A 27,614-nucleotide genomic window follows, 5' to 3' on the forward strand; every position below is an offset into this window, starting at 1 on the left:
ATGTCTGCTCGCCAGAACTAATAAGTTGCCAGTGTCAAGGCGGGTATTGACGCAGGGTAGGTGCAGGACAGAAAAAGGCTGAGAGATTTGCTGGGTAGATAGTCTGTGGTGTTAAGACAGCGGCGTGCAGTCTCGATGAGGTCTTCAGATGTGTGCACGCATGTGTCTGTGGAAGAGGGAATGAGAAAGAAAATGAGAGAAATAGAGAGAGATTATAGTCCGTCTATGTATCTGTGTGTGTGTTCTTGTAGATGCGAGTCTGTGAGTGTGTCTGGAAGCTGCGTGCATCTGTTTGATGATGTTCTTTGTGTGTGTGTGTGTGTGTGTGTGTGTGTGTGTGTGTGTGTGTGTGTGTGTGTGTGTGTGTGTGTGTGTGTGTGTGAAGAATACCTGGTGAACAAATGAAATGTCATTACAGCCAATGTAGAATGACGAAGAATGTACAGGTCTGTACAAGTCACAATTCTGGAACAAGTCTGAACATATACAAACAGATGAAAATCACTTCAAAAAATACAAAATTAAGAATCATCAGTTCCATGACTTCACAAAGTAATAAACAATTTTCGAATCCAAAAATATCTTTGTGAAATGTCCGTTCTAACCCTAAACGTCGAATCTGCTGTTATCACAGACATTTTTAACAATATTAAGAAACGAGGGAATTTTGAGAAGTAGATATGGGGGTTGATCGTTATGGAATCAAAGTACTCAGACGACTAAAGTTGAATTTCTAGTAGTTCTGATTCATTCGAGCCTCAGGCCATAAGTTTTGCAGTTTTAGTTCTCCAGACCTGTGGCTTACCAAACCAGAAATAGTTTCAAAGAGGCAACGAACAAAGTTTTTTGTCACAAAACAATACGACTTTATTTATCCCCAGTGGCAATTCAAGATGGTGCTAGTGTTAGCAATAATATAGACATATTGTATACAGTAAAGTTCTTCAACGGATAATTAAAGAAAATTTTAAAAAAATCACAAAGATTATTCTGCTTCTATTATAAATTCGACAAAAACAGGAATACATCTAATACTATGCTTGTAATGATGCTGCAAATAATAATCATCATCATCATCATCATCATCATCATCATACAGAAGCAAACGATTCCGAAAGGAAGGCAAGAACAGTCAACATTTATTGCCGGATTATAAACCGCTGGATAGACAGCTTTCTGTAGTAAACAACAATTGATATTCCTCCGACAAGCAACAATCACTTCAAGCATCAGGAAGCCAGGAGGAGGCCACTCACTAGACGACTGGGGCAAGTGGCGATTTCATTATTCCGCTCTGTCAGCAGCAGTTCTTGTGCGCGCGTGAGTGGCAAAATAACTCCTTCACAGCTTCATTTCTGATTGGTGCTTGCTGAGATTGCGGAGTAATTTACGTGCATATCATTAACTCCACGCGGAACGGAAGCAGCATGCGGAGACAGATAGGAAGTCATGATGCCATCATGGGGCCTTTTCCTGCTTTATTTATTTATTTATTTTAGTTCTTTTATTTTGTTCTTTTATTGTTTCTTTCTTTCTTTTAGTTTGCTTCTTGTTGTTGTTTTTTTTTTTCTCTTCCTCTCTGTCTCATTTTCTTGCTTCCTTATGTTTCCGTTTTCCTTGTTACTTTCATTCTTGATTTACAAAATTGTAGCATGCACTTGAAATATTGGATCGCTGAATATAACACCACAAAAATTGCCACGAAGTGAAAAAAATGTTATTCAACCAGTTCATAAACACTGCCACGCAATATCCTTTCCCTCCGTGCTTTCCTCCACACAAGGCCGGCCATCAAGCGGGGCGAGGTAGTCGGGTGACTAGGTGATCGTGAACTGATTTTAGCATCTGTGTAACGAAGATTTCATCCGTCCTTAACTGTGCTTTCTCCCTTTACCTTTTACTTTGGCATGTGAAGAGAATTTATCGTCTGCGACAACGATTTTAATACGTATAAGAGAAACTGATCAAATTTTCTTTTGCAGTTGCTCCGACTTCTTGCACTTCTGTAACCACATCGTTCCTTCCATTCGTGAAAACGGATTAAAAAAATGAAGCCAATAAAAACTGTTCCTTCCATACTTCTAGTACTTCTTGCCTCCCCTTTTCTAACTCTTTTTTTTTGTTTTCCTTACAGAAAGTTCGGTGATCCAACATTTAAAGTGCACGTGAAAATGTTATACATTGTTTTTTGAAGTATGTTGCTTCAGAAAAGTACATTTAAGAGTTTATTTCAGAGCTGAATCTTACTGAGTACAACATGCGCTTGCAGGCAAGTGTCACGAATGGCAAGATAAACAAGGCAAACATTTGCGTGGGTCTCCTAATGAAGAGAAAAGAATGAAGAAATCTGTACATGGCAACGGCGCCCATCAAACGACGTCTGTGCAATCAATTAATCCTGATTTCTTCACCTTTGACCTATCAGAATTAAGGAAGGAAGAGTTTTCATGAAATACCATTTCAAGTATTTTTTCCTGTATTATCTCGGATTATAAATGTCAGAAAAAAGCAACAAAAAGTGCAGCAGAGCACATGTCGGGGAAATAATATAGTGGAGTTGATAAATCAGTGTATATTAAAATATTTCCTTTCATCTTATTTAATTGGTTACAACTAAACTGACAAGAAGGGGTTCAGTTACCTCCTCTTCTTGAAGCATTTTCGGAAAATAGATTAAAACGTAAAATATCCGTTCTTTTCCTCGATTTATTTTTTTTAATGCATGGTGTTTATTTTGAGACACGTGTCTCGCATTACATTTTATAGTAAAGAGGACATCCGAAACTTTTGACTTTGACCTTTCACCTGACTCGGCATCTTTTGGCTTACTTTATTTTCAACAAGAACTCAGCTGTATCAATGAATCCTGGCGTGAATAGTCTTGAAAGATTTATGGCACAGCAGTCTTGTACAGTGGAGGCGTGTCTGGTGGTAAGCTATCAGAATCTTTAGTAAGCTGCCAAGAAGGCTTGCACGTCCCTAGGTGGAGAGCGAAAAATAACTTCCTGACCATTCTTCACACCGAAAATTGCAGCTTATCAAATAATCATACACAGGTAGACAGAAAAAACAGACAAGACAAAAAAGACAGGCAAGCAGAGAAAATAGAATCTCGAAATCGAGACATCGAGCGTGAGACTAAGTTCAGAGCCAGCGAGATACAGAAGGATGAAGAGTGGGACAAAGGGAAGAGTGAGTACAAAAAGGGGGGATGGAGGAAAAAATATGGAAGCAGCCAGTGACTGCTGGAAGCAGGGCGCCCACGCCCCGTGCAACATGTGCGGGTGGTGGAGACAGGTATTTAACGGTCAGCGTCCCGCAGCTGCGCCCTTCCCTCCAAGACGCGCTCCGTCTCCTCGTCGCCGACACTCAGCCCAACGCGTGGCAACGACGACAGCGCCATCTCGCCCGACCGGACCCTGCACGGTCGTTACCAGCGCCCTCCCACATCAGGGTCTTCCCTTCTCTCTCTCTCTTTCTCGACCCTCCCCGCCCCCTGACCACTCTCCTTCCGAAGGGAGGATCTCTTGCCGTCTTTCATCGCCAGCGCCACCGCTGCTGCTTCTTCTACCTCCCGAACGAACCTGCCACTGCTCTTCTCCAGAGGAACAAGGGAGAGTTTAAAGAGAACTTTAACAAAGATTTCATTACCGCTAAGAGAGAAAAAAAAAAAGAACACAGTTAACATAGTTCTGTCGTTTGACCAAGACACGAGGAAGCTTTGCAGGCAATCATTGAAGTCCTGAAGACGTCGAGGACACGCTAGTCACTGGACAAAAGCTGGTCAGGAAGAAAGAAGGGTAGCGAGGAAACAGACGGGTGGCTGTAGTAGTTTAGTGCTGGAGACAGAGACGTCACCGTGCCACATCGAGGCTCTCTTCTCTTGGGATACTTGCTGTTGTCCGAAGACCGTTTCTCAGGAGTTGGTGCGTAAGTATGTGATTGCATCTCTCCCCTTCCGTTGTCTTTTATATACCTCTCGTACGTTCTCATTCATTTAATTTTTATTTCTTTTCTGTGTGTTTCTTTCTCTGCCTTTCTCTTTATTTTCCTGTCTTTAATGTACTTCTGTATTTTGTCTCCTTTTCTGAGTCTCTGTTCTAAAACACTATTCAAACATGTAAGTAATTTCTTTACTTTGATACTGCTTAGGATTTAATATTTCTCTCGCAGTTTTGTCCGTAAATTATGAAGCGTGTCGGTTTAAACCGTTGGCTACAGTAAAGCCTTTAGTTGTCAGTGTGTGATGAAGGGAAAGAGGAAAGAGAGAAGAAAGAAAGAGAATGCCATATCCTTGGAGATTAGTTTTACATTATCATCGTCCTCTTCATCATTTTCATGACGGATAAGTCTTTACAATAACATTTATCACAGTGTCCCACGCAAACGCAAAGCTGTTTGGACTCAATTTACGCTGGGAAAAAGGATTTTAATTATTTCTGTAATTTGTTTTAACAAATTTAAAGCCATCCTGCGGACATGTTGTTTGTTAAGTCATCACCATGCTTATTTTCAGTAATTATCACAAAGTAGTGTGATTGAAGTCACTGTATTCTAAACCAGTGACGTGTGCATAAGTATTACGTTTACTGTAAGTCATAAACATGTTTATCTTAAGTCATAAGCATTCTCCTTTTAAGCTGTTAATGTGTTTATTCTCATTCATTAACGAGTTTTAGTAGTTTAATGACTACATTCTATCTCACAGTCCTACATGTCATGGTATACTTCAAACTTTCTGTTTTGTGGTTTCTGAAATGGTCTTTAGAAAGACGATTGCAACATGGCTTAGGTCTGAGACTAACTTTCCAGCTTACTTCTTTCTCAGAAAAAAAAGTAACTTTCTCGATGTTAATCTTACCGATCCCCATTAGCACCGTTATGTTTGAACTTTGAAAAATATGACATCGGGAGCATCAAGAGAACTTCACGACCTCCAGACGAAATGTGTTGCCTTGGTTACACCAGAGAGAAGCGTCTTGATTGAAGAATGTTTTAATTGTCACGGTTCGTAACCTGATCTGTATCGACTGTACGTACAAGTGACATTTCATGTTACGTAGTCAACAGCCAGGCACCTCTGACCTTTGGCTGACGATCTGCGGAATGCAGGCACGCAGGGTCTGATCTGAACTCATTTATATGTCTGGAGTTTAAATTAACCGAGCTTACACTGGCTTCCGAGTGACGAACACATTGATGAGTTCACACTCACACTCACACACACACTCACACGCATGCGTATATAGACACTCACCGCGCGCTGTTGACGTCCTCTCACACACACACACACACAGACAGAGATGATGTATATATGCATTTACGCAACGTGTACTCTAAGCCAAAATTTAAAATTACAATCAGTTTAGTGAATTCTGGAAGAGCAGATTATCCAACAAACAGGACAAACTGCGTGACCCACAAAAGCAATTTTTTTTTTGAAATACTCTGAATAATTCAGCAGGTACGAAAAAGGGAAAGACGTAGATATCACAAGAGAAAGACAAAACTCCAACTGACCAAAGCTCGTGTCGTTGGGAAAAAATGCATGTTTTCATGTTCAAAGTGTTTTTTTCAATACAGTCATCTACTATCCACTGAATTCTAATGGCGTTTCAGTGTCGAAGTGGCTGCCTTCGGGGCTTAGAGTCCGCGGAACAACTTTTCACTTTGTTTTATTTTTTTCCTATTGAAAATGAAGTGCTGTTCTTTTTTTGTCCTTTTTCAGGCGCATTTCTAATTCTATGTCTGATCTATTCGAAATGTACAAATACAGTATACACATGTGTGCAGACACACAAATATATACATGGTTGGTTGGTTTATTTAGTATGTAAATTATTTAGAAATTGTTTTCACATTGCGGCGATTCCGTATTAAGAGTAAAGAGGAAGGGGAGGTAACCGGAGTACCCGGAGAAAACCCCCGACATCCAGCACTGAGAACAGGTGTCATACGTTTTATGTTTTATATATATGTTTGTGTGTGTGTGCTTTGTCAGGAAACTTGCTAAATGACAGGAAAACTATTTATTTTTCAAGCAATCATCATAGGAACCTGGTCTTTCAGGGAGGTCCCTAGCTAATCGTTCGATGTTAAACCTTCATGACCATCACCATACACACACACAAGTATCTAGTAAGTTAACAGCAACAACTAAGAATAAACACCCTAACAAACTATTGTTATAGAATTCTCTTGGATAAAATGTGTCTGTAAATGTTCGATCATGATGTTTGTCATCAGACCATTTCATCAACAGACGATGTTGCAGACAAAGATTTTGTTCATTGTAACGGACCTTATCTAAGGCCCACAAACAATAAGCAATGTTCAATCAGCTATAAGCAATGTGCGAAGATGTCCGTGAACATTTCCTTCCTATTTGCACGGATTCCAGTCCGAAGCCACAAATTTGACCAACGGGTTTCGGGCGTCAGAAATGAGCACAAAATAAATTGGAGGATGGTTTTGTGTTTTTCCAGATTGCAGGAGTAAGAACAGAGCCACGTCTCCTGGCACTGGGAGACAGCTGCTGTCATTTTCAATCGATGGCCAAGCACGTGGCAGCCATTTTAAATCAGCAGCTTTAAATATCGCTGGCTTTTCCTCCCACTTCATCTCAACATCTCACAACATCAAAGATATCCATTCATGTTCGGCAGGCGTATAACTCCTTCATTCTTCAACCTTTATCTGGTGTTCTTTTCATTACTAGACAAAACATTTTGTGCTGTGATTTGAAGATTTCTTCTTCAATATCTTTTTTTTTCTTTTGTCTTGCTTTCTTTTATTCCCTAGTAGGTACTTTTCTTGTAATATATATATAATCCACTGTTTGCTTACCTTCAAGGTTTGTATAAACCAAGAGAATGAATTCTTGTCCTCCTTGCTAGTTTTCATTTTTCGTGGGTTTTTTTTTCTTTCATTCAATATATTTGAAGAGTCACATGACAGGAAAGTGTCGCTCTAATATTTTCGAGAAATAGTCTCACTTTTTCATCAATAACACTAAAAAGGACGCGAGTTCAACTTTAGTAGGATATAGACTTGACCCTGATATCCTCTGCATGCAATTTTAACCCGAGGTGTAAATGTAAGTTGGAAGAAACCACACTTTCGGAAAGCAGGTCGTTATTCAGTTCCTCCCTGTCCTCAGTTGTCATGGTGCAGGCAAGAACTTTGATTTAAATTACACACACTGAAACATGGAATATGACTGCCTTTAGAGACTTTAAACATCGGCTTCTTTTGCCTTTTAGAAAAAATGAACTCGGACCCTTAATGCGTTTTTCTGTTACTCCTGATGGAAAGATTTATGGAGAATGCTCGTGTCTTACAGTACCTAGAAACAGTTTTGTGCATAGTCGTAAAATTAAAGAAAAACCCACTGAGATGAATCCTTTTCGAAACTAGAAGACAATAGAAAATGGAGGAATAAAACGGGACGCAGAAGAGCCGAAAGACATGTTTGTAGCTAGGAGAATTGAAATGAAAACAAGAAAAGAGAAGATTAGCTCTGAAGAATGAATACTATGTTTGTGCAACTTGGTTTTAAAGAACCTATTGAATTCTGACCTTATCCTACAGTCGCCATCTTCCAGAACAATGAAAGAAGCCTTGTAATCCAGGGTCAACGGGGACTTTGTTCGAACTCCATCTTGGATCGTTTTCCTGGTAACCGATTGCATGACACGTGTAAAAAAAGGTTTTTTATTTTTTTTTTTTGGCTAAGAAGTTTCAGTCAATAAAACAAAAGGTATTCAAGGCAGCAGAGACATCATGTATGTCTTGGATTTTTATTTTTTTTGGTTTTCTTGCATCAGGTTCGCTTTTTTAATATGGTAGGAAAATGCGAAACTTCAAGCAACTTCAAAGGCTGAACGCAGGAGTCTGTCTTTAGTTTTATTCATCTGTTCTGATAAGGCTAAAAAGTGAAATTCTGGTATTGATATAAACCTATCCAGGTAAGGGTTAAGCTAACAGGTCGGGCTACAAATAAGATATAGAGTGTTAAATTGACGAATGTTAAATCCTGGAGTAAGGTTTTTATAATGATAATATTAGTTCTGTTCAACTTGATGTTTATGTGTTTATTTCAATATTAATAACTTAGCACTTATTGGAAACATAACCCAAACTAAATTAAATTCTTTATTAAAATAAGTTCATGAACCTGAAAACATCAGTTCGTTCAATTGCGCAAACGTGCGATCGACGCTCAGGGGCCATTTTGAGCAACAATGCAAAATGAAAACATGTATTTTCATATTTTCACACAAGGTAAAAGAAAAGCTTTCTTAGAAGATAAACATTAGGAAATCCATTTACGCAACATCGCTAGAAATTGGGGTTTTGGGAGTAAATCCTGGTGTTTGTGTGACCACGACTGTCGGCAGTCCTGCCTACCATTGCCTCACTACAAGTTTGCTCAACGGACTGTCGTCTGATGCCTTTAATCTCGCGCACAACAGGAAGACCAATCGCAACCTGGTTTCTGGCGAACTTACAAAGGTCATTGGTGATAGATTTATGACTGTGCTTTTATCTTGATAGCCACGTGTTGGGAAGTTATTTCCCCTGTGCACAAAGTGGATCAATCTCATTGTTGGTTTTATTTGAAAAGATTCTGACTCAAGAAAGAAAGAAAGAAAGAAAGAAAAAGAAAGAAAGAAAAGGAGAAGGGGCAAAGAAAAGTGCACGTGCTTGCAGTTATACTAACTTCGGTTCTTGCCAAGATAAAGTACAAAATGAAGAGTCACCTCTGATCATTTTAACAGCAGTCGGATGCCTACATGGGAGACAACCCACGAGTGAAATGACGAACATGGACTGTAGATGACAGGAACATGAAGTTGAAATCCGTTGTTTTTCTTGACTGTAGAATTCTCTAAGTCTGGGAAGTCGCTTTTGAGTCCAGTCCCCACATCAGGGGCTGAGAAACATAAGCAAGATTTTCAACGCCTTAGAGAGTTACGTCCCATAAGTCACATGTCTTTTTGTCCTGCATACTTGAGGATGATAAATCACGACAAAACATAAGTGCTCTTTTTTTCTTTGTCAAAGGAGCACTCCGTTTTTCAGGAATGAATATTAATGCGATTAGAATAGGCACAGTGGTCTTAGTAAGTGAATTGCACTTATGTATATAATTACTACAAAGAGAGGAAACAAACTTTAAGCCTTAAAAATGCCATGAAAATTGCAACTTAAGACTAAAAAACCCCAGCAATGGGCATGAACAAACCAAAAGAATGCATAAGAAAATATAGAGAACAGCACAGATAAAGAATGAACGAACAAACAACCCCCCCCCAAAAAAAAAAAACAACAAAAACAACAACAAAAAACAAAAAGAAAAGCAACAATAGATAAACAAATAAAAATACAAAACAGGAATGGACATGAACAAACTAAAAAAAATGGATATGAATATAGAGAAATGCTTTTGTGCAAATGTCGACAATCAAGACGAAAAGTAATAAATGCAAATTCGTATTTTTGTAGCTTATAGAAATATGATCAGATTCTGTATAAAAAATTATTATTACTGTTGTTATTTCAAAGTTATGAATCTTGCCTGGTAATACCAATAGATTTACATTAATTGGGTAAATTAAGAAGAGAGAAATTGTAATACAGTGTGCTGGATCTGCCATGACACACAGATCATTCAACAATGATAAGAATATAAACATTTCATTATGCATGCCATTTGATCACATTTTTATATTTTCTGGTCATGATTATTATGATTTTTTTCGTGTCTCTATGATTTTGTTTTCTTTTGATTATTTGGCTTCCTGAAAAGCTGACACGATAGAGTGTTTTTTTTTCAGTGGTGAATTTATTAAGGGGACGCAACACGCAAGCCGCACACATTACAACCAATAATGCAGATAACTATTTTAACATTCTCTCATGATTTACATCATCACGATAATGGTAATGATGGAAAGAAAGAGTGAAATGAACACTAGTAATAATAGGAACAGTAATTGTAATAACAATAGGTGCTGCTGATAAAACTAAGGTACGTAACTGAGACTTCATTTTACAGAATGTAGAACACTTGGTGAATGCTTCATAACCTTTTTTTTTTTTTTTTGAAAAGCCCACGTGACCCTGTCTTTACTTCTATTGAATCGCCTGAGATTTGGTTTCCGTGACCAAATGCTGGATGTTTGCCCTGCTGGCATTGGCCAAGCTGTCCTCACGTGTTCCTGTTGTATGTCTCGGGGTTTCCTTCACTTGACCATGATAATCCACTTCGTCTTCATTACTTTGCTTATCTCCCCTATCTGGTTATCTGTCTCGAGGCTCTTGCTGTTGCTTTGTGGAGGGACGGCACTTGTCCTGGGCGAGGTGTCGAGTCATCATTAACTTTTGTCCTCGCCTCAAAGAGAATTAGCCCCTGGATCCAGACATTGCTGCTCAAAGTGGAATAAACAGCGACATTCGTCTTTGTCGTCCAGACAGCTCTCTCTTCTTTCTTCATTCTTCACTCCATTCACCATTCTCTTTTTTTTCTTTCCATCCTCCTACGAGAGAAAGCAAAAATGAATGGCTTAGAGATAGAGAGGAGGAGGAAGAAAGGAAGGATAAAATACTAAAAAGCACAAGGAAGCAAAAGAAAATAATAAATAAAAAAAACAGACATGAAAGCTAAGAATCACAACAGAATTCGAGTTTATGGAAGGAAGAGAACGATCGGGTGGGCGTGATGGAGGGGTGAGGAGTGTGGACGGGTGGGTTGTTTGCGCCTGTATGTGAGCAAGCCGGTCCTGTAATTGGTGTGGAGAAAAAAAATCATGGCTACAACTTCATTCCTCACCCCCACCGGGGATTTTTCTTCCTCTTCCTTGATCGTCCTGATTTATAACTAGTAAAGATGGCGTCGTCAAGGCTGATTATAGGCGACGGGAGGACAGAAAAATAACATTTATCTCCCGAAAGCTACTACAAAAGTGTCAGAATGAATTTGAGAGTGTCATCCCTACTGATAAATTGCATCCATCGTTGAAAACATTTCATTTTTATTCATTATTCAAGCAGCAATGTAACAAGCACCAGTGAGTTATAAATCTCACATTTACGTATTCTCATGAATTACCGCATGGCTTGAGTGCATATTATTTACTTTGTTTATTTAAGCATGTGGATAATAAAGTTTCTTATTTCATTTATCTTCTTTAGAAACATTCATACTTTCCTTATTGTTTCACTATTTTCCATTATTCTCCGGTTCAGCGTAATCACAGATAATGAGGACAAACACTACCGTCGGTGAATGTTCGAAAGGATGAATAAAGTGTAGAGGATCACACTGTGAACTTACACAACAAAGCAAGACAGATTCCTCCTGTATATTGCTTGGATGGCTGCGTAGTTGGTTGATTGGACGGGTGGAGGGAGGATTTCTGCCTGACAGATACCCGACTCCAATAAACTTCACATCCAATTCTGTGCCTCCCTCAGCGCCACCAACACTCTTGTCAAATGTAAGGGATGAAAATGTTGATAATATTTCTGCGCCATTACTTAATACGAAAATTTCCTTGTTTTTTGTCCAGATGATGACCATCGGGATATTGCACAGTCTGTATTATCAAGGATGATGAAGACTGACCATTAAGAGACATTACACGGACTTTCTATTCATTGCTCGCTATCATTTTCTAAATTATATGAAAATTTCATAGCGCAGTGAGATAAAAAGTAATAATCCATCGAGAACACCGTGTTTCTCCGGGATGTTATTCCACCCTCTGTCACAGAATCAGCAATAGGAGGAGATGTGTCTTAAAGAATAAGAAAATGTGGCTCGTGACAGATTCCAGCATCTGAGGTCCGATTGAAGGGTTCCATACTGGATGTCATCGTGAGCAGTGTTTAGCTCAATATTAATGCAAACTTAGGACTCCATCTTCGCTCGCGTGAAGAAAAGGTTCCTCCTCCAGGAAAATTTTATCCACTCCCAGAGATTATCTTTTGTCTAAGGGATGGGGTGAAGATGATCTATCATCAGTAACTGCTTTGCTTTCGCCGATCAACTCAAAACAAGAAAGAAAACACGTCGGATGCTCTAACAACAAAATATGATCTTTCAGCGAATATTATCCAATAAAAAACAGTAATGATAAAAGTAGTAAAAGTAATAATTGCAGAAGCATCAGGGATGGCTGTAATGTTTAAATGCCAGACACACAGCTGTTCATGTCTTGTAGCCAAAGATATGATGATAACTGGTGATAACAGTTATCAGTGGAGGACTTGACAAAAATGCTGTTCGGCAAAATAAATTTCACCTCACTTAACGTTTTAAATCATTGTGTGTGGATTTATGGTTAATCAGCAAGATCTGGTCCTCTCTCACTGGCCATGTTCCAGACCAAATTTTAGAAACGATCAACAAAAACAATCATAAACAAGGAAGTAATAGAATATTAACCTAGTCAGTCGAATTAACCAGTTAACTGTTAACATTTTTCTAAACTTGTTTCAAGTTTTCTAATTTTTCGGATCATTTTGTAGAGAAGAAGGATAAAAACAGTTAACAGTCAGGGCTCCGTCGTTTTTTCTTTTTTTTTTTTATCTAGAGCCTTAAACAAAAGAAAGAAAAAAGCAAACAAAGTAAAGCAGAGATTTTATACCGAAAAAAAAACTGTAAATTTCTGACATTGTACATTATAACCAAGGTCTCAAACTTAGAAAGAGTCTGAAATATTTAGAAGCCAAGGCACCATTGTCAGTCTTATGGCGTCATGTTGACCTCACACACGTTTGGTTTGATCTTCCTCCCCCGCGCACAAGGGCTCGGGTGGAATTTCCTACAACCCAGTAGTCCGTTACTGACAGCTTTACTGTTCATTATTATCACAGTTATTGAGAGTGAGGAGAGAGAGATAGACAGTGTCCATGCTTTGTTGCTGATCATGACGCCAGACTTCAGCACGGCGAGGGTCAAGGGTCAAGATGTCACGAGGTCTTGCTGACGCCAAACACACTCACAAACGACCACTAAACCTCTACATGCCCCTTTTTATGAGGCAGTTGCTGGACAGACTAGTTTTAAAAAATCATATTATGAATTCTTATGGCTTAAATATTGCAGGTCTGACTTTCTCTTCCCCTTTTTTTCAAATTTAATTACTTTCTGTTTGTTTCTCTCTTTATTTCTTTTTCGTGCACGTTTGTGCGCATTTACTTTCAAGCTCGACCCCTCCTCCCAATCACACACATAAGCAATGTACACACACTCAGACAGCCACCCTTTCCACAGGCTAGACACTTTTTTGTGATACATCCCAAGTTGCCTACTCTCCCCGTACACATTCTCATAGAATAAAAGTCTTTTTTCTTTCTTTCCTTCTTTCTGTTATGCTTTCATACACTCTGCATCCCCTCAAGATTGTTTTTGCGAGCAGACCCTGCAAAATAAGCTTTTGATGAAAAACGAATCTCATATACAACCTCATATACGAACATCCGTTTGTCATAAATGCATGTCGTCGAGTTTTCTCAGCACCCGCCACAACACCAACAAACAAACAAACAAACAAAATTACTGCGGTCGTCAGAGTTTAACTGCTGTATCTAATCTACTGGAAAAAAGAGATGTGGTGTCATATGTGAGCCAAATTCAGTCTTGTTTTCTTTTCTTCCTTTCTTGATTTGCGAAAAGTTTTTTTTTTTACTCGCCTGCGTTTTCAATTATTGCTTCCTTGTTTTTCTCATCTTGTCCACCATTTTCTTCTCGCGGTTTTCTTTCTGTTCCCTTGTTCCGGCATGTTGTGATCTGTTTTAGAACTGTTTTGCTTTTTTTGTGTTGTGCTTTTGCCAAGATTATTGCTGTTTCCCAAGAGTATGCTATCTCTTATGTGGAATCTTGATAGAAAATGCATTTCAGCGCCGTCAGCACGCGCCATGTTCTCAGTCCACCTCCTTCCTACTGTCCCCCATTGCTCCTCCCTTTCTCTCTCCGACATTGGTGATATATTCTCTAATAAGTTTGACACTAGATGTTACAAACCTAAACTGCAATTAGTGCTACAGGAATTTGTCTTGTTTCATTCAGATGCTCCCATTACTCATCAATTACTTACCTACAGTTGTGGTTCTGTGCCCGAGAGATTAACATATATATATATATACTAGAAGATAGAATTCTATAAGAATCTTTTTCAGTTTCGTGGCCTTTTATCCACTTCTTGCATGAATCAAGTCTTAAGGAACTAAATATAAATTTATTTTCCAAATATCATCACCAGCTACTATTTAGACCATAGTCATGTAACTTTGTGGTGTTACTTTACTGGGAGGCAGTCTTGTGGAAATGCTGCTCATCTAATTTTAGAGCGATGTCATTGCCAAGTCACTAACTCAAAAGATTACATCCTTCTTTTCTGCTCTGGGACACAATTATCTGGCTCGCCATTGCATGGCTGACACTTTCTGTCTATTTCTTTTTCAAAACAGACTGTGGGAAGAATCAAGCGAATGTGAGTTCTTCCTCCTTCTCCACTTTATTTAACGATTGACGGAGGGCAAGGAAATGTGTTAGCAGTGTCGCAATTCAACAACAGTACAAGAAAATATGTCTGTATACACATTTCTGCTAATCATAAAATGGAATTTAGGAAGGCACTAATAACATGCTTAATGTGGATGACAGTATTTAGATAGTACAATCGTCGACATCCCTTACGACAAGAAAATATTGGCTAAAGTGCTTAGATGCAATGAACATGTCCTTTGCTCTTTGGTTTGATAATTATAAACTAGTATTATAATATTTTATTATGTAATAAACACTTCAGCTTAGTTTTGAATTTATTACTGTCAGTTAGTCTGATGCTCTAGGTATGACCACTTTATACTCATCTACAGAAAGAAGGTGCGTGGCTGGGACATGATGGAGTCTGGACATCTCAGTTGATGCTCAGTCACCCTTCTGCTCGTGTTTTTGTAATCGTTTGCTACCATAATTGTCGCAGATGCATCAGCCTCTGGTGATGTGCCCCATCCTTTGCCATGGGAACAAACCCGCAGCAGTGGTATCTCGATTCAAAGGTGCATCAATGTTCTCCATATCAGAATCCGATTTGCCCAAAGGGAAATAAGCGAACTAATTGTGAGCAATCAAAAGGGGAAGGAAAGAAATATCTCTCTTAATTTTTAACCTTTTTTTTTGCTATAGTCGTCTCTCTCGTTCCCTTCCCTCCTTGGAAGTAAGTATATTTGCTGCCTCCAAGGCAGATGAAGAAAAAAAAGAACAGAGGGAAGAGACGAAAAGAGAAGGAAAGAAAAACCGACTTTCGTAAGCTTCACGTTTTCTTGGTGGAGGTGAACAGCACAGACCTCGCACCCCGACAACTTCAACTTCAACCACTTCACGTCGATCAGCCACTTCAAGTCGATCAGCCGCGAGAGGACCGGCTGAAGTCCGACAGGCAGATAACCCGGATGTCGATTATCGTAGTTTGAATTTCGCTGCCGGGAAGACGCTGAGAAGGGCGATTAGCCTTCGCAGCAAGACCTGCATGCTCTCCCCTTCCTCTCGGTGCTCTCTCGTCATTAATAATGAACCGTGTGTCTGGTCATTTTGCTCTTCTTTTTCTTCTTCTTCTTCTTTCTAATATTTTTGCTTTGTCTTTTTCTTTTCATCATATTGCACAGGAAGACAACTTTATGTGATCGCAACTGCTTTTGCCATCGGACTTGTTTCAAGAAGACCGTTCTCGAGTTTTGTTAACTTTCCTACAAGGTTTTCCCTTTTCTAAACAGAATTTATTTGAAATACCATTTCGGTGGATGTACTGTTTGCTGTCGGTCTTGCGTGTTCGTGTTGACTTTGGGAGGTTTTTGCTGGATTCTCCTGCCACAGTTATTCCTGAAAGCAAATCCCTCACTTGTTCTTTCATTTCCTCTGTACATTTGGTATTCACAGGATTCACTGATGTACAAGCATGTGGATGAACGGTCACGCGTGCGGACATGCTTGTTGTGGTCTGAGGATGCAGTTTGTCTAACTGTCACGTGACGGCTTGTCTAGTTTTGTGGCAGTTTGTCTAATGATGTGTTATAAGTCAGCTTGTCTCATTCTACCCTGATGTAGATTGTCTAACTCCATGTTGTTATGTGGAAGCTCATGTAAGGCAGTCTCCTGGACTATCAAACGATGTAGGAGTGAAACTCGATACATGAGATGAAAACAATTTCCTTTTCCAAAAAAACATACGAAACAAAACAAAATACGATACACAGGTCTCTGATATGGTTTCTCTCTGTCTGTCTGTCTGGCTGGCTGTCTCTCCTCATTCAACTTCTTGCCAGTCCGTTCGTGCTCACATTATTTACAATTCTTCAATGTAAACGTCAATACTCGGGATTTTTAAACATCCTTCTTTTCTTTTCCTGCTGTCTTCTTAGTTTTTACTTTTTTCTGGAAAAATTTTAAAAAATTTTAATTTGCATTCTTATATCCTTTGGCACCGAAATAGCATTGAATGGTGATCACTTTTGAACAAAATATGCTGTTGAAAAGGAATTATCGTATTTCAGGATGAACATACCCTCTCACATGCAAATGGTTAAGAAATGGAAGAACGCTTATTCTTGTTTCAGACGGATCAAAGAAAACCTGATGTAGTGTAAAGGATATCTAACATCAAATTTCAAAATTGTTTAATATATTTTTTAAATACTTCCATGTCCTATGGTTAGGGTTAGCTGCAATGTCAGAAGCAATGTTCACTCGGTGGCACTGATGTGTGTAAACAACACAGTGAACTTTGAATCCACCATATTACATAAATGGGAGATTCCCTTTGTTGGACTTGCAGGGATTCAACACACCGAGCCTCCAAAATTTAATCTGTCTCTCGATTATCCAAAAAGCTGTCTGGAGAAAATGAAAGCAGCCTTTCAGTGTCAACAGTAACAAACAATGGGACAAAGCTGGTTTGAACTGTGATTAAGTCTCGTCTTTCTGTTCAAAACAAAGAGAATTCAAGGGCTAGGGGTTGTCTTCTGTTATTCGAATAATAAGAATAAATGGCTGTCTTGACAGGAGGGTGAGAAAATCATTAAATGTTTCGTTTACTTTTCAAATACACAAGAAAGGGGACAAAGGAAGTTGCCTCCTATCTCGATAATAGAAGGGAGAGAAAAATCTAGACTTGTTACTCTCGTAAACCGTATTGTACACACAAGTGACCGGATTTTTAATGTTTGTTTGTTTTTTTTTTTGAAGTACCAACGAGTAACACAACAATTGTGTTCTCGCCAGCTTCCAACTACGAAGTTGAATTCTGAGCCCTTGACTTTACAATGACCTCCCCTGGTCGCCTATTCACCGAAAATGAAAAGAATTTCACGTTAAAATAACAGAAAAATCAACTCTTTCCATTCTCTCCTTCTCTTCCTCCTTGTTTCTTTTTCAAAACACAGCATGAATTGTAAGCGCCCATTAAGTTTTGTTTTTCTCATCTACTTGACCCTTCAACTCATCTATTCTTCATGTGTTCTGAACGTTTTTTTGTGAGATAACGATCAATAGCTAATCTCAACACAGTTTCAATAGATTATCGTCTCTGTCAGACTTGGATAACCACCTCAGATGAAGCATATCATTTGTCGAGCCAGTGTCCAAGCTTTGAGTAACCTCGTCACTTGACCATGAAATCAATTCCCTGAGAAATCTCTGACAGCCACTCATTATTCTAGAATATTTGAAAAAAAGAAAAAAATATAATCTACTCAATCAAAGTCAGCAGTTTTCTCGGAAAGGTAAAGGAAGAGAAAAATTGAGAGGATACCGATGGGAGATGGTTATGTGCTGCTGTTATGTCGCTGGAATTCAGGACATGAACCCTGTCATTATATCAGCTTTTGTGTTTGTTAAAATGCCTCTGACTGAAGGAGACCTTTAGTCTTTTTTACAAACTGGGATTGAAATTTCACATCGAGTTTTGAACTGTACGCACGTAACCTGCTGGGGACGGCGCTCATCAGCTCTTTTACAAGAAGTGTCCAATAATAGGTTACACCTACCCCTTGATATGATGGAGAGTTATTCAGTTGCTACCCTCCAGGTGTTATCAGTGCGTGGCCAGGTACGATGGTTGACGACCATCTCTCCCTGCTGTGGCAAACCTGCACGAATAATATGACCTTAGTATCATCATCGCCTTTTCTAGACTAATAGGTAAGAACTCAGCGACAGCGACTGAAAAATGAGGGCCGAGGTCGTTGCTGTCGCCGCGATGTATGGTAAGAGAAAGAGGTTCATGTCCCACCTGCCACATGTTAGTCTCAGCACAAACTTGTATTACTGGTAGACGATTTTTTTCCAGTTAACTACTAAAACGAGGCAGGTGTGTACAAAGCTTCCGGTTTAGTCACATTCTTAAGGCTCGAGACTAACAGGGAAGAACTTCGCAAGAGGCTAAGCGTTGGTCTCGGTGACACTGCAGTCAGAACAACAGGGGTCCCGAGAACAAAGATCGATGCAGCAGCCCCTCATTAGGTGTTCTCTCTACCCCATCCCACGCTACACTTGAATACTCGAGAAGAAAGCACTTACAATCGATACTTTCCTCCCTGAATCCTCCAATTGATCGCTTTTCTTTCGTATTTGTCCGACACATTGCTACACATCGTTCACAATAACATGTTCACTTGCAAACCCTTTATTTTCTCCCCATGCCCATTCCCGACTCAACGTACGCACAGACATACACAAACACACCCTAGCATAGACCCCCCAAAACACACACGCGCGCGCACACACACAAGCATTCACTCTGTCCTGGAACGCACCTCGTCAGCCATGAACTCCTCACCTTTATTAATGTCTCGGCAGAAAGGACAATTTAAGGGCTTTTAAGACATCAACCATCATAACCATCCCATTAGCGTCCAGTGCATAGGTCAGGAGGCACGACGGTCTGGTGCACGTGACCCAGCAGGACCGCCCAGCACTGGAAGACCTTCACATGGTAATGCCAAAGGTGGAGCTGAGTTCTGGAGCTGAGACTGTGGTTTTCTGAAACTGATGATGCTTAGAAACACAACAAAATCCGACACTAAACAATACTAACTGGCAGTCTAGACTAGTAACTTGTTTTCTTTTGACTATGATGCAGTAGTCACACTTGTGAACGATCGTTCGAGGAATCAAGCTTTCAGAATTCTGTTAACAGCTTGTTTTGCCGAGACTAACGGAGTTTAAAAATTCTGGAATAAAAATATGATAGGAAATTCAAGAAGCTCTGTATGCACCAACCAACCCACACTCACAAATATAAATACATACAAAACAGTCACACACGCATAAACTGTAAAACAATCACAATCACAGACGCAAAGACACACAGTCACACATGCCTAAACATACAAATTAAAGCTCGAAGTCACACAAAGACACACACATAGGCAATAAATTACAAACACACTAACGAGCAGTAAGAAACACACTACCATAGTCTGTATCTCATCTTTCTGTCTGGCGATTGCCAACTGTTGGCATTGTTGTCCAGAATGTATGAAAAAAAGAAGAGAACAATAACATAACACATACATTACTCGCTAATAAACAGTAGCTCTGCCGATTAGTCGCAAGACAATCATTATTTTCCCCACACAGAACTTGTTAAAAGATAAAGAATGCCACAAGAAAGGATGATCATATCAAGGGACTTCTCTATTGTGTGGATGCTAGGGAGTATACAAGCTAGAGATTTGTGTGATTCCTTTGTTCATGACTAAGGGAAACTCTCGCTGGTTTTTGCATTTCATGAAAAAGTATCTGTGCTTAGTCATTGTGTGCGAGAAGTTGTAAGGGGAAATCACTCGTGCCCGTTGTTAGCCCCCCTTGAACACTAAACCTGAGCCGATGAAACATATTTTAACATCGTTGTAAACAATCAATAATAATAACAATAATAATAATAATAACAATAATAATAATTGTTGTTGTTGTTGTTGTTGTATGGCGCATTTCCCTACAATGGGGACAGAGGCCGTGTGATGAAGTCGTCAAACGAAAGTAGTACAAACATCAGTTACCAATACAAGAACATGGAGGATATAGGAGATAGTGTGAAGCCGCTGGAGGAGGATGTGGCAGTCTAAAGTGTCGAAAGCAGCGGACAGATCGAGCATAGACAGGACTAAAACTGTAACTGCAGTCACAAACAGACAATAAGTCGTGCATCACCCGGACCAGAGCAGTGGTGCTGACGATAGTCGGACTGAAATGATTCTAAGAGACTATCATTATGTGTCGAAAAATTGGTGTAGCAGCTGACAAAGGACGACTTTCTTTGGAATCTTGGATAAAAAAAGGAAGGTTGGAGAATGGGCGGTAGTTTTTATATCGTTAGGTTCGAGGTTAGACTTCTGTAATAGTGGAGTGGCAGTGGCATGTTTGAAAGAGGGAGAAACATAGCCTGTAGAAAAGGATGATTGATGATGTCTGTGATGACCGGAATCAATGTGTCAAGGCACTGTGTTAAGATGGTCGCCTGAACAGGATCCAGCGCACACGATTTCTGTGGCAGGTTAATGCCTCTGACATGATTCTCAGTTACTGACACACAATCTGCAAAGGTGCTCCAGTAAAGTTGGAGACTAGTTGATTCACCTGCAGCCGCGAACAGGAGCCAACTTTATGTGAACTGAATTTGGCTTGTTTTTCTATTCTTTCATAACTTCCATTCTTTTCAGAAATAACATAGTGTGAGAAAAAAGGATGCGATGACAAGGGTGGTGGTAATAATAATCATAATTTGTAAAATGTATTTAGGTGCCGAGCTTAATATGCTGGACGCAAAACACTACCACCATTACAACAAACAAACAAACAAACAAACAAACAAACAAACAAACAAACAAACAAACACAGACAACAACGAACGGATGGCACCGTGACAACTTTAATATGGATAAGGGAGAAGAATTGGAAAGTCAGCAGAAGAGTTATCTGGATTATGAAAGGTGTTACTTCAAGAGGTGAATTTTAAAACTGGACTTGAAGGCTTGGAAGGTGGACAAAGATCTAAGGGGATAAAGGGAAGATAATTCTAAGCAGGCTTCTAAACAGGCTTTCCAGAAAAGTAGAAAAATCGTCTGCTCAATTTCTCGACTATGATGAGCAGCACAGAAGACTTCAGTACAAGTGGATAGAAGGACCTGATACGGAAGGGAGGGTGAAAGGAGTTCAGACATGAATGCAGTGCAATGTTGAGGTCGTTGCCGCTATGAAATTTTCTTCTTATGAAGATCTTTTCCAGATACCCCGCCTTTCTTGTACATGGACTCTTGATACGATCTATGGATGACTAGCAATGCCTTCAGCTGTTTCTTTGCTACTATCATTTGACAAAATAAAAGCATTTAAACCAGTCCCAATATATTACCAGAAAGTACTCTTTAAAATGTTCTCAGCGATCTTACCCAATGTCTCAGAAACATCTTTACTACCAGGCCAGCTCAAGATTCAGTGTTATTCTTTCTAACATCACGTAGCGGAAGTTCCGTAAACTGCCGACAGTACCTTTCTTCAGATACTTTCTTTTCTCCCAAGATGGCACTTCTCGTAGAAGACAGCTTTTCCAGAAGCGTCCTTCAATTTCCTCTGATCCCAGACCACCAGTTGCCCTGTCTTTTGCTTTGTCCCAGGAAGAGTTCCACTGGGAGACACAAAAGACCAATAAATTTTACTCGATGCTCATTGCAATCCTTCCCTACAACTTGTTCCGGTGTTCCCACTGCTGAGGTAATGCCACAGACAAATGGTGCTTGAATGTTTTATCGCAACCACGTTACTAATCTGCTTCCTCATTTACGATCGACAGAAGTGCATTAAACCCGGGTGACTGGGATGAGCTCTCTTCAAGATACAATGGTCTTCCTCTGTGGTTGAGACAGAAACCTCACCACCAAAGGCAAAAATTTCGAAACCCTCACATTAGAAATGATGAATAGGTTAGTGTTGTCAGGGTAACAGCTAATAGGGGAACTTGAACCACATATTTATTATTAGATACTATAAACGTTTTGACACCAGAGATTTGATCCCATTCTCAGATGATTTCGTGTTTTTATGCTTTTATCTTGAGAATGGAGGTGGCTTGGGGGTCATTCATTTTGGGAAACAATAACAACTTACCAAGTGATTAGAAAAAAAATCTTGCGCTGTGATAGACCTTCGTCTGTCATCTAATCTTTTGGTTATGAGGCTGGACAGTTTCTATTAGACATCCGCCGGTGACCACTACTGACCTTTGACATTTCTGTGTCATCATTATGGGTTTATAATGTAGTTCTCCTTCAGGTGGACATAAGATGAAGTAGTTTCAAAAGACAAACGCGAAGACAAAACGTAAAGAAAGAATACATATGCCCGCCAGTGTCACACGAGACAAGAGCTTGGGGGAGGAAAGACGGATCTTGAGAACGTCCAGGGCTGCAAAGATCAACAACTACACGGAGGAGAAAGGAGGAAGACCTGGAGAACCCAGACGCTGACACTTGCCAGCGCAGTAAACTAAGGTCCTTTCTTGATTTTGTGACAATCCCGTCGGGAGTTCCGAGTGTCCACAAGTACTACTCGACAACCCCTCGGGTTTTTTGAAACCCATTGCTGTCGTGCTGTCCAGATCTTGACCAAACGGCCGATCTCACGTCACTTCAAGACCGTTAATGAAGAACTCAGCGCCTACCCTTCACGAAGATCGATGCCTTTGCTTTCCTTCTCGTCCACGCGTGTTTGAATTATCTCCCTTAGTCTCATTTTCAACCCTCACCCCTACCAACCACCCCGGTCACTAAACAGCCAGTTAGATATGTCCTCATTTACTGTGGAACATATACCTTCCAGGCCGGTTCTGTCAGGACTGAAAAGTCTTTCCCCGGAAAACTCGACAGTGCGCATGTGAAATATTTTTTTCCTGTCCAATCGCCAGCTAACTCGTTACGACGAACCTTATGGAGAATACTTCTAATAAGACATTTGCGGGGATTGCGCGTAATGTCTGAAAAATACTCAGGCCGTCGCCAGACATCACAATGAGGCGCGGGGTTAGAGGAAGAAAAGGGGCAAAAACTGGAGCAAGAAGACAGCAAAAAGCAGGAGTGAGCAGTCTTCATCCACCAGCGGAGGGGTAAAAAACCCAGACCGAGAAGAATAAAGTCAGAAGCCTGTCCAGAATATAAAGTGAATAAGGATTTGCGATCTTGCCGAATGGCTCCTGGTTGTCTCTGTCCTTCCTATTCCCTCTTCCTCCCACCTTGCTGTTGTCTCCCCTACCCCCTTCTCATCGTAGTCCGGTGGCGCAGCAGTAAAATATTTGTCGCCAAACGATGATCTGGGGGTTAGGGGTTCAAATCTTTCCTTCGACACCAGATATTTCTGGATGTAGCTTAGCTCGCCGTTAATTATCTTGTCAAGACCAGGACTGTTTTTTTAAACCAATAACCAACTTTCTGGTCGATTCTAAGCTAAATTAGTTACAACACTCATATGGCATTGGAACCACCAACGCAGGCGACCTCGTGAGGTCACTTTGTTCCAGGTTAATTAACATAGTGTGTCAGCTCGTTCATTGGCTGAAAACCTTGACACCGTCAGCGCATGCGTGTACAATCGTGACGTCTGTGTTGTTGACCTTTTACCTGGGGAAGTTTGTAGACTTGTGCCTTGGGAACAGAAAGGGAATGTCAGTCAGATTGGCAAAAAAATTAGTTGGCTCTGAGCTTTATCCAGTCATTAGTACAACTCTCCATCACGGTTATCTCGCTCCTGCCTTCTGTGAGCTTCATCGAACACGTAGCTGTCCGCTCTACTGACACGTGTTCGTGTCTTTTTCCTTTTGTCACAGTAAGCTTGTGAACTCTTAGCACATTTTGAAAGGAACTTTAAATTCTTGCTCCTTCTTACACGGTTTTTGTGAATACTTTATCACTTGGAGAGGAACGATAAAAATGTAGTATAGATTAGCAAAATTCACAAAATATTTTTAAGCGAATCTTTTGCTTCTTAATTTTCACTCCTCTCACTTCCACATACACAATTTATTATTATTATTATTATTATTATTATTATTATTATTATTTTATTATTATTATCGTAAGGCGCATTGTTTATTATTAATCTTCCTAACGACTACATTTGTTTTTGCTGATTCTGGCATACTTCATGTCTCATTCTTGCCCTGCTATTCCATAACTTTCTCTCTATTAAAAACCTTCACAAATTACAGATGACTATGCTTTCTTGGTTCCCCTTAAGGCAGCGGTTCTCAACCTGTGGGGCGCGACCCCCTGGGGGGTCGCGACGTGCTTACAAGGGGGTCGCGAAGGTGGTCATTTTTTAAAAAAGTTTCTTATACCGGTATTAGTGAAATTAGTTTACATTGTGTAACCGAGTGGTGCGGGGGCTCAAACTCCAAATCTCTTCTCCCTATTCAAGTACACTGTCTCGGCATGCAGTGACTTCTTATTTCCAAAACTCAAAACACAATCACCCTCTCAACAATTAAGCCTCCAATCTCCCTCCACTCACCTTTTGCCCTCTCTCTTCCCCAATCTCTCATCGCTGACTCCCCTCTCCCTCTCCAGTCACACCTCTCTTTTTTTTTTTTAAACATCTAAAAGGCAAGTATTCAGGAAACGTCCATCATTCACACCCTTTCGCCCTCACACGTGCTCAGTCCTAGTACTCTAGGTCCCTGACAGAAGGCCATGACCAGACAAGGGAAGGACACCACCATATTACAAACAACTGACAAGATGAATGCTTTCGTCCGAAAAATTTCGTTGTGGACGAAAAGATACGCCAAGAAAATATTTTTGATATGTTTCCGTGCTTGTGTAAGTTCAAGGCTGACAACTTGAATCTTGATCAGGTGAAGAATGTAATTATTGCCCATCTAAACGGACTGCAAGAAAGGTTTCAGCATTACTTCGCTGAAATTGATGTGACTAAATACGATTGGATTCGTAATCCATTTCTGGCTGATCCTAGCACAAGCGGGTTGTCCACGCAAGAAGAAGAGCAGCTCATCGACCTTTCGAGTGACCAATCCCTGAAAATGGTCTTCAAACAACACCAGTGCCAACATTCTGGATTAGCATCAATGGTGAATATCCTCTCCTTTCTGAGAAAGCAATGAAAGTTCTGCTGCCATTTTCAACTTCATATATGTGTGAGCAAGGATTTTCAGCATTGGCAGCACTGAAGTCGAAATACAGAAATCGTGTGGACGCAGAGTCTGAGCTGCAAATAGCAGTGGGTACGAACATCGCACACAGGTTCGCTTCTCTATGCAACAGCAAGCAGGCTTAACCTTCTCATTAATCAAAGTGAGTGTCCAATAAAATAATATTTATTAGCACCGCAGAATTTGCTTTAGTAAACTTTCATTAACAGTTATACTTCTTGCAGATAGAAACTTTGTTCTTCCGTTGTTGAATTGTATTAATTTCCTCGACGCGGCGTTCGAGGTTAGCTAAGGCTCCCCCCCCCCGCTCTTCCACCGACCTAGCTGGCTAAGGGGGTCGCGGACGTACCGGTGTTCATCAGGGGGGTCGTCACATGTAAAAGGTTGAGAACCGCTGCCTTAAGGCGATCTTTTGTTTTGTTTTCCCAGCACTCTTTCCGGTGTTACAGGAAGTGCATTTTTGATGTTCCTTGAAAGTGCATGATATTTATATCGATATACACCAAGAACGGCAAATTTGTAGTCTACTCAGTCCTGAACCCTTCAGTAATTACAGACCCCCGAAATAGACAGAAATAGCCTCTGTGCATGGAGTACTGATAACCCCCGTTTACTTCAATATGTCGTCTGCTCAGGTCCAAAGATCGGATTCTAATTTCTCTTGTTTAACTTGCACCGTGCGATCCATACGTCAAAACAGTTCCATGCATCGCCAAGATGGATGCACAAGTGCACATGCGCACACACAAACGCCCTTTTGAATCGACTAATGGAAATCTTTAGGCTTGTTTGCTGCGAGGGCAATCTTCATACACTGTGTTTAGTTGTCTCTTTTTTTTTTCATACAACTTTGTCTCTTCAGTTATGTTCAGCTTATGGTCTGGACAATTCTTTGCACATGTGTTTGAGACAGAAGGTTAGTACCTTCATTCCATCGCCTTCCAGTCCAAAGACCATGTCCTACTTTTTCCAACATTCATGTTCAACAAGCTGCGGTCAAAGAAAGTCCTCCAGTTCCTCCTGTCCTGTGACGAGGACTGTTCATCTTTGAGACAGGCCATCAGGGCCATGCAAGTGCATCTATCACCAACTTTAAGGTATTGTCGGTAATAATGAGAAAAAATAGCACACAGTGGGAAGCACACATTCTCGAGGGGTCCCCGTGTTGAAGGTCTGCTCGTCTGACAGAATCAATCCATTGAGACGCATTCTCCGTGAGTGATTCTTCCAGAACGATCCGACCCACAAAGGTAGATTGGTGTTCACTTCAAGATAAAGTGGGCGTCTGACAAGAAGCTGTGTCTGTACAGTATTAAAGAACTTGAAAAATCCATCGACAGGACCCGGACATAGGTACCCGAGGTCTTGAAGTGCTGTAGTTTAGGAACTGAAAGAGAAGGAGGGCATTGGACATCCCCTTTCCCTGAAAGCTCTCGTGTCAAATCGAGCATAGAAAATGTCAAGCTCATTAACAGACCTGAGTGGGTCAAAAGCCCACTTTACACTTTCTTTCTTTTGTTCCCAACCTGTAATGAGGTTCTGACTCCCTTCAATTGCCTTCCTTAAGTCGCTTTTTTACATCGTCTTTATATTCTATTCTAGATTCTTTTACCTTTGACCTGAACCTCTTCTCTTTCTTTCTCACTTTATGCTTGTCCCCCTCCATTCATTGAGACAGTGGATTAGCTCTTAACTCTGAAAAGTTTTGTTATTGGGATACAACTGCAGGTCGTCTTGATAAGGATTACATACTCTTCACAAAAGGAGATGTCAGAGGGGATTGGGTTGTAGAAGAAACCTTAGTTCGTGACCTTTAATCATCTCTAGATAATCTCTAATCTTCTCTAGGTAACTACAATCATCTCTATTGCCTCCTATGTCCATGTTGTCATACATCTGGCTGTTGGGAGTATCACAAGTTCATGTAGGCATCGGAAGAAGTCAAAGTATGTTAATCGTATGTTAATTAGGCGTAATGCATGTAATCAGACTTATTCATCTACCTAAGAGACAGCCACTGCTGCCTTTTTCTGTCAAGACGATGTTCACAGGATTATATCTTCAGAGCAGGCAAAGGGTTATTCGGTTTGGATCTCGATATAAAAATACTACATATTATTATCATCATTGGAACAAAACCTTGGCACGGCGGGAAACCCGTTTACAGAGATGTCTATCATCTTTACATCTGGGGCTGTAGTTAAAAACAAAGTCCTGTGTCTGAAGTTATAAATCAGTGGCCAGACCCCTCAGATGATACTTCGTGTTTCTTTATCCATCATCTTCACCACTTATTTATGGCTAAAACATTATTTGGAGGGTCTAGAAGCCACTTTGTCGTTTTGAAGCATTTTGTCCTTTAGTTACCCATGTTGCTTCAGGGCAGAT

The 27,614-nt window shown here is 40.2% G+C and overlaps 1 long non-coding RNA gene across 3 annotated transcripts in view; it reads left to right on the forward strand.

Annotated features, from left to right (window-relative positions):
- LOC112560676 overlaps positions 1–27,614 on the forward strand; it is a 53,337-nt gene that overhangs the window by 6,037 nt on the left and 19,686 nt on the right. Inside the window, exon 3 of one of the 3 annotated variants that reach the window (XR_003098566.1) lies at positions 1,100–1,320. This is a non-coding gene — a long non-coding RNA (uncharacterized LOC112560676). Of the gene's footprint in view, positions 1–1,099; positions 1,321–3,127; positions 3,931–27,614 lie in introns of those variants that run through there. The other 2 variants (XR_003098567.1, XR_003098565.1) reach the window with 2 other exon arrangements.

The sequence above is a fragment of the Pomacea canaliculata genome, linkage group LG3 (genome assembly GCF_003073045.1).
Source record: "Pomacea canaliculata isolate SZHN2017 linkage group LG3, ASM307304v1, whole genome shotgun sequence".
Lineage (NCBI taxonomy): Eukaryota > Metazoa > Mollusca > Gastropoda > Architaenioglossa > Ampullariidae > Pomacea > Pomacea canaliculata.